Genomic DNA, 6861 nt, shown 5'->3' with positions numbered 1-6861 from the left:
GTCTGCTGGTTTATGTAACATAATTTAAACACTATTTTTATGCTTTATGTCACACTTAGGATTTTGAACAGTCTGTAAGTGTATTGAATGTAATTGAGTTACAGACAACTCGAATTTCACAGATAAAGGACAGAACAAAACCGAAAGAAAAGGAAAACACTGTCCTTGTGATTTAACAGACATCGCCATTTCAAAGCACAATTGCATTTTATGAAAGAGAGACGGACTACAATTGATAAAAGGAGAAAGCGAAATTGTCTGATATTGGAAGATGTTGTTAACACAGAGTTTGAAGGTTATAAAACCTCCACAATAACAGAACCCAGATATAAAACATATTACATAAAATATGTCGATTTCTATTGAATATACTGTTTAAAGAGTAACCAAAATGTTTAAATCTTATATAATTGAACCATAGTTTTTCAGATGTGTGCTTATCATTGGAGGCCTTTGTCACTTTGCAGTGTTTCAGCAGTATCTGCCCTTCTTGGGAGTCTTGGGAATCTTCCCCATCGGTAACGGCCTCCTTGCTCCCAAACCCCCACCCCATCTCTTCTCTCTTGAAGCTCAATTAGGCTGAAGGTCGAGCTGCATTGTGGTTGAGGGTGAGGGAACGGGTGGAGACGACGGGGGAAGAGTGTGAAAGAGGGAAGGGGGATTGTGTGAGACCACCAACATGTCCCCTGCGTCACATGACCGGCCCTTAAACCCAGGCCTACAGCGGGAGGAAAGGCAGCATCCTGTGGGCGTTTTGTGCTCTTTGTGAGTCTTTCACTTCCTCTTTTATTTGTGCTTACATATGGTGATCAGAGCGTAAACGTGCATTGTGAAAGAACCTTGTACGAGTGTAGAGAGGGCTCGTGACCCCGATGTTCCTGGGGAGCTTTAAATCCTGTCACGGTTCTCTTGGTCATTCCCTAAAGTGTTAAACAGGCTTGCTGGCTTTTATAACTAACTGATCCAATAAACCAATCAGAGGATTTTGTTAAGCAGAGCCGTAGCACGTAGGAACGCTTGGTAGTACACTGCACTCTGGTCTGAGACGTAACCCTTCTACACTTTTGTGCCAATAAAATAAAACACCGCATGCTGGCTAAAAACTAAATTGTGAGGAAAAGGTGCAATTATAGTATGTTTTTATGAAATAATTACATAAATTATCAGTAATATTGATAAATGACTGGAAATAACAAAGCAAAACAATAAACCAAAATTATTTAGATCAGGGGTTTACAAACTTTATTGTAAGCTGAACCCCGTTGACCTAAATTATTTACTTACAGTAACCCCGAGATTTTAAATATTTTAATAATAGCACATTTGTACATTTGTTTAACTTCAAAAACATTCGTTTTCATCCGATTTAAAGTTTTATGAGTAGTATTTTGCATGGTTATTGTTATTTATACCTCTTATTGGACCTATAGGTTATTTTCTTCTAAAGTATATTTGTCCATTCTTAGTTTTCAGAAGTGTTGTGTAATTGTCACATGACATGCAGATTAAACAGATAAAATATACATTTTGTTAGTAAGTGTTTTATTTAGATTTTATTTTGTTAAAAAATTATTATTAATTTACATTTTATGATGTAATTCCCCGCAGACCATCAGGGGTTTACGATCGCCAGTCTGGGAAACCCTGATTTAGATGTTTTAAGTTGATTAAAATAAAGGCACTACATGATGACATTTTAGCTATATGGTTCCATAAACAACCTTTTTCAGGAGAACATTTCTGTTTCATAAAAAGTTTCTTTATCTAAAAATGTAAGAAAAACTTTCTTTTAGGAAGCATTAACCCAATGCACAAAGCCTTGATCCAAAGAAATTGCATAAGTGCCTTGCATAAGTATGAGCAAAAACACATCCCGGGATTTTTCCAGGCACTGATCCTGGGATGGGGATCTAGTAACATTACCGGGATCAGTCCTGGAATGCGTCCACCTCAGGTTTTGATTGGGGTGGCCTTGAGCAAGGCACATTTCCCACAAATAAAGGTGGTTCACAGTGCAATAGAAGAACCTTTTCAATTCTTTAAAGAGGTTTACCTTTTTCACAAAAGGTTCTTTAAGGTGAAAAAGGTTCTTCAGATTATTACAAATAATGTATAAAAGAAATTGTTCTTTAAAGAACCTTTGACTAAATGTTTTTTGAAGAACCAAATGGCATCACTGTGAAGAACATTTTGAGCATCTTTATTTTTTAAAAGTGAATTGCAATGATAGCTCTCCACTGGGTTTGTGTGCGTGTGTGTGTGTGTGTGTGTGTGTGTGTGTGTGTGTGTGTGTGTGTGTGTGTGTGTGTGTGTGTGTGTGTGTGCCTGGTAATTATCACGTTAGATAGGAATACCAGTATTTTTGTGACCTTGTGGGGACATTTTGATGTCCTCATGAGGAAACAAGTTCATAAATCAAACAAAATGATGTTTATTGAAAATGTGAAGTAGCAGAAGGGTTTCTGTGATGGTTGGGGTTAGGGAATGGGGTAGGTAAGGGGAATAGAATATACAGTTTGTACAGAATAAAATGCATTACGTCTATGGAATGTCCCCATAAAACATGTAAACCAGAATGTGCGTGTGTGTGTGTTCACTACTCACTGGGATGGGTTAAATGCAAAGGTCACATTTCGCGTATGGGCAACCATTCTTGCAAATCACGTCATATTAAGTGTGGATTTCCCTATTGCCTTTCCTTTATTTCTGAATTTGGCTAATTTTGCATTACTTTACAAATGCCTTCCCTATATACATATAATTTGTCCATTATAAATCACCTACAGTGCAAAATAACAAAATAAATGTATGGTATTAACCCACTACATGAGCTATTACATGCATTATAAAGGGCTACGTCATTGAGCTTCCCACTTTTAAAGGGCACCAATTATCTGATTCACGATTTAACATTTCCTTTGGTGTGTAAGTGTGTATTAGTCATGGTAACGATATGCAAAAGGTACAAATCCCAAAGTAAACAATGACGTAAGTTATCGTTTCCAACATATTCTCCTTTTCTTGGACTACAACAATTGTAGGCATCAGTTTACTTCCTGTGCCGTTTGACGTGGACACGACGGTCATGGACACGATGGTCATTATCAAAATTCCGCACGCTTCTGAAATATAGCCTAAGTAAGTCTATGTTTTCATATTTAAAGAATTTACTACTGACTAAACCATGACTAAAACATGAGTTTTCTGCAGTACAGAGTTGCACTTGTTGTTTGTCATTTCTACTATCACATGCAGACATGGTTTTAATGTTTTAGAAATCCTTACCTTACAAATCTGTTACGTCCTGCTCAAGATGCGCTGGTAAAGTTGATTGATCAGTTTGGTCATCTGCACTTTCTGGATCAGATTCAGCTCATATTGATAAAGTAGTAAAGACGATATTAACTCCTGTCAGCAATGCATTGTGAGCGAATCTTCCAAACATGGTAAAAAGCAGCACATTTCCGGCTGACTTTAGAGGTATTCAGGCCAATCACAACGTACTTGTAAGCTGGCCAATCTAGGACACTGCGCTTTTCAGATCGATGAGCTTTGTAATAAATCAGAGGAAGGCAGGGATATCGGGAGAAACAAAAATGTACGGTATGTGGAAAATAATGTGTTTTTAAACCATAAAACACGCAAACACATTGTATTACACCAAATACACAACATAACGTTGCAACAACAAAATATGTGCTCTTTAAAACAACATATTAAAAGGTGGTTTGTTTTGTAAAGTTGTTTATAGTAATTCTTGGATCAATGTCATATCATTTTTAATCTTATACCCATCATTTCACTGTCAATTATGGTGGCATCTTAAAAGATAAATATATAGTATATTCTACTATACTCAATTCTGCTATGCTAGAGAACTACAGATCCGTTTCTCTTCTGCCCTTTATTGCCATGACTCTTGAACGCGTGGTGTTTGACCAGCTTTCCTCCTTCTTTACAAAAAATAACCTCCTGGATAGCAATCAGTCTGGTTTCAAAAGCGGTCACTCCACTGAGACTGGGTTGATCTCAGCCATTGAAGCCCTAAGGCAGGCAAGGGCAGCCTTCAAATCATCTGTGCTGATCTTACCGCATCTATCTGCTGCTTTTGACAAGGTCAATCACCACATCCTCCTGTCGACCCTCATGGCTATGGGTGTCTCTGATACGGCGCTACTATGGTTTAAGTCTTCCCTCTCAGGTAGGTAATTTAGAGTATACTGGAGAGGTGACATCTCCGAACCCCAAAATCTCAATACTGGGGTACCTCAAGGCTCCGTGCTTGGACCACTGCTCTTTTCAATATACATAACAACATCCCTGGGTTCTGTCATTCGAACACATGGCTTTTCCTACCACTGCTATGCGGATGACACACAACTCTGTGTGTTGTTTCACCCTGATGATCCCACAGTTTCTATCCGCATCTGAGCATGCCTTGCGTAGATTACTCATTTGAATAAGAAATTATGTGTATATCCGCAGTTGAGTATACTTTGAAAGCTGTGTGGGCATGGGGGTATGCAAAAAGTAGGCCCTTGCCTTTCACGAGTTTGCATTAACATGCAATTAATATGTTAATGAGATAAATCATATTTGGTGTGCTCCAAGAGGAGGGATCCAAGCTCAGAATATTAGCCTGTATATCAATATCAACGGTTTCAAACAGTCATCATGCAGGTTTTATAAACAACATAAAATCACTGCATTTAAATCTACAAGCTACCAGCTGAAGAGCTGAAAACGGCTGGCTCATAATGAGAGAGGCTCTGCACCACAATGGTCTATTTCATAACGTTAAGACGTCAGTGATTTTTTTACGCAATGAAAAATCACCATGTTTTCAACAAAAGTGTAATTCTGTATCAGGCGAGGATTCAATGACCGGCTACATCAGAGTTGTTACTCTGCATTTTGTTTCAATTTACGTTTTCAAGGTCGCTTTAACAATACAATAATAAATGCATCAACACTCCAACCTCTCTCTGCCTGGACCGAACCCCACAGAACAGGCCTGGCGTTTTTGTGGACAGATTGCGAAATTGATGTATTTTAAGAGAGGGCATGACTCCAGTGGGTGGGACCTCTTCAGGGGCATTAATTTGCTATTTTTTGCATTCTGTCTGAAACATTTGGATTGACTCTCATGAGACTTCGCAGGCGGTAACATCATCACTGCTACACCCACCCACTCCAAACTCTAGTGCTTTTCCTTGCCAGCGTGTTTTGAACTGGAGTATGCGTGCACGTGTGTACATATATGCGTACAGTGTGTGTGTGCTGGGGTAGAGGTTGAAATCTTTCAATTTCGAACACTAGATTGGTGTTTTGGACCTATTGTATGGGCTGCTGCATGCTGTGAGAGATTAATTGAGTGAAAGAAAGAAAGTCACAGTTAAGTGTCTATATTGTTTATCCTTTTGCAAGATCATTTTATTCAAGGCAACTTACAGTGTATTAAAAGTGTACATTTTATTAGTCGAGTGTCCCTGAGATTCAAACCAATGTCCTAGGTGCCATATTGATAGCTGAATGATAAAGAAATACTGTATACAGTAAATCTACGAGATCTTAGTCGTGTTTCTGAGAATTACAATGAACACATACAGGTTCTTCAAAACATGAGTAAGAGTGCATAGATTTCCTGTATATATACAAGCTTTCCAATGGAAGATTTATATTTGAATAAATTCTTCACATTTTTCCAACATCAAAATATTCAAGCAGTTTATTAATGCACTGTTATAATTTCTAGCATAATTGTTCTTACAGAGATAAACATGCACAAAGCAAAAGCTCTTAAAGCCTGTGTAAAGCTCAGGAAGTTTTAGCTTCCCTGCCACACTGCTGAAGAAGTCACGTCATTGAGATCTTTTGTTGCTCTTTGGTGGTATTGGAACTGAAGCACTTTTGAGTTGTTTAAAACTGTGAAGCCTTAATGGAGAGACAGGGTGATAGAAAGCTCTGGCAGCTGGATTCCTCTGTGTCGCTGAAACTGACACTAATATCACCTCAGAGAGAAAATCCATTCTTTGTAGGTTATGCTTTTGAAGAGATACATGCAAGCATCTTCCTTCAAGAGAATTTTTTTTATTCTGATAAACTTGTAACCTTGATCAACTCTTCAAGGTAGGCTTTTATCATACTTAGATTATAAATTCCAAGTGCAATTGTGGTAATGTCTTTATTGTAAGTGTACAACCACAAAACATATGATCCAATGTGCTCAAAGCACTAGTAAAAGGACAAAGTAGCCTATATAATAAAGTACAGGGCATGGCATAGAAAAAAACTTGTCCTTGTCCTACAAGAATTAACACTTATTTTTATGAAATGTACACTTGACACCTACAGTAAGCAAATCCAAGTTTACAAGAGCCTTGGTTTTTTTAAACATCGGGCTATTTAATGCATTCAAAAATTGGATTTCATATTATCATCACAGAATGACAATTGGTTATATTAGCCAAAAATGGGTTCAAGTGGTCCATAATTGATGAATGAGAGTCGCCTACCAAAAATCCTCATAAATTCCCATTTGAGCACCTATGAGTCAGTAACATTGTGGGGAATATGAATATTCTAAATATGGTTTGGTGCACTGAAAATTATTAATATATAAATCTAAGCCATCAGTTAAACATCTAAATTCTGTAGCCTACATTCTGTCCCTATCAGTCCTAGTAGTATTTATATATTTTAAATTTACAGAATTTAAATTTCGTTGTAAATTGTACCATAAGGAACATTTAAGGTAATTTAAAAATAAAACTTTTCAATAATAGACCTCTATTTTATAAGCAAGCAAAGGTCTTAACTCTGTAATTTATTACCTACGCACTTACTAGGCTCGCGCACGTC

This window comes from Misgurnus anguillicaudatus, chromosome 7, assembly GCF_027580225.2.
Source record: "Misgurnus anguillicaudatus chromosome 7, ASM2758022v2, whole genome shotgun sequence".
Classification (NCBI taxonomy): domain Eukaryota; kingdom Metazoa; phylum Chordata; class Actinopteri; order Cypriniformes; family Cobitidae; genus Misgurnus; species Misgurnus anguillicaudatus.
Note: the sequence above shows the minus strand (reverse complement) of the source record.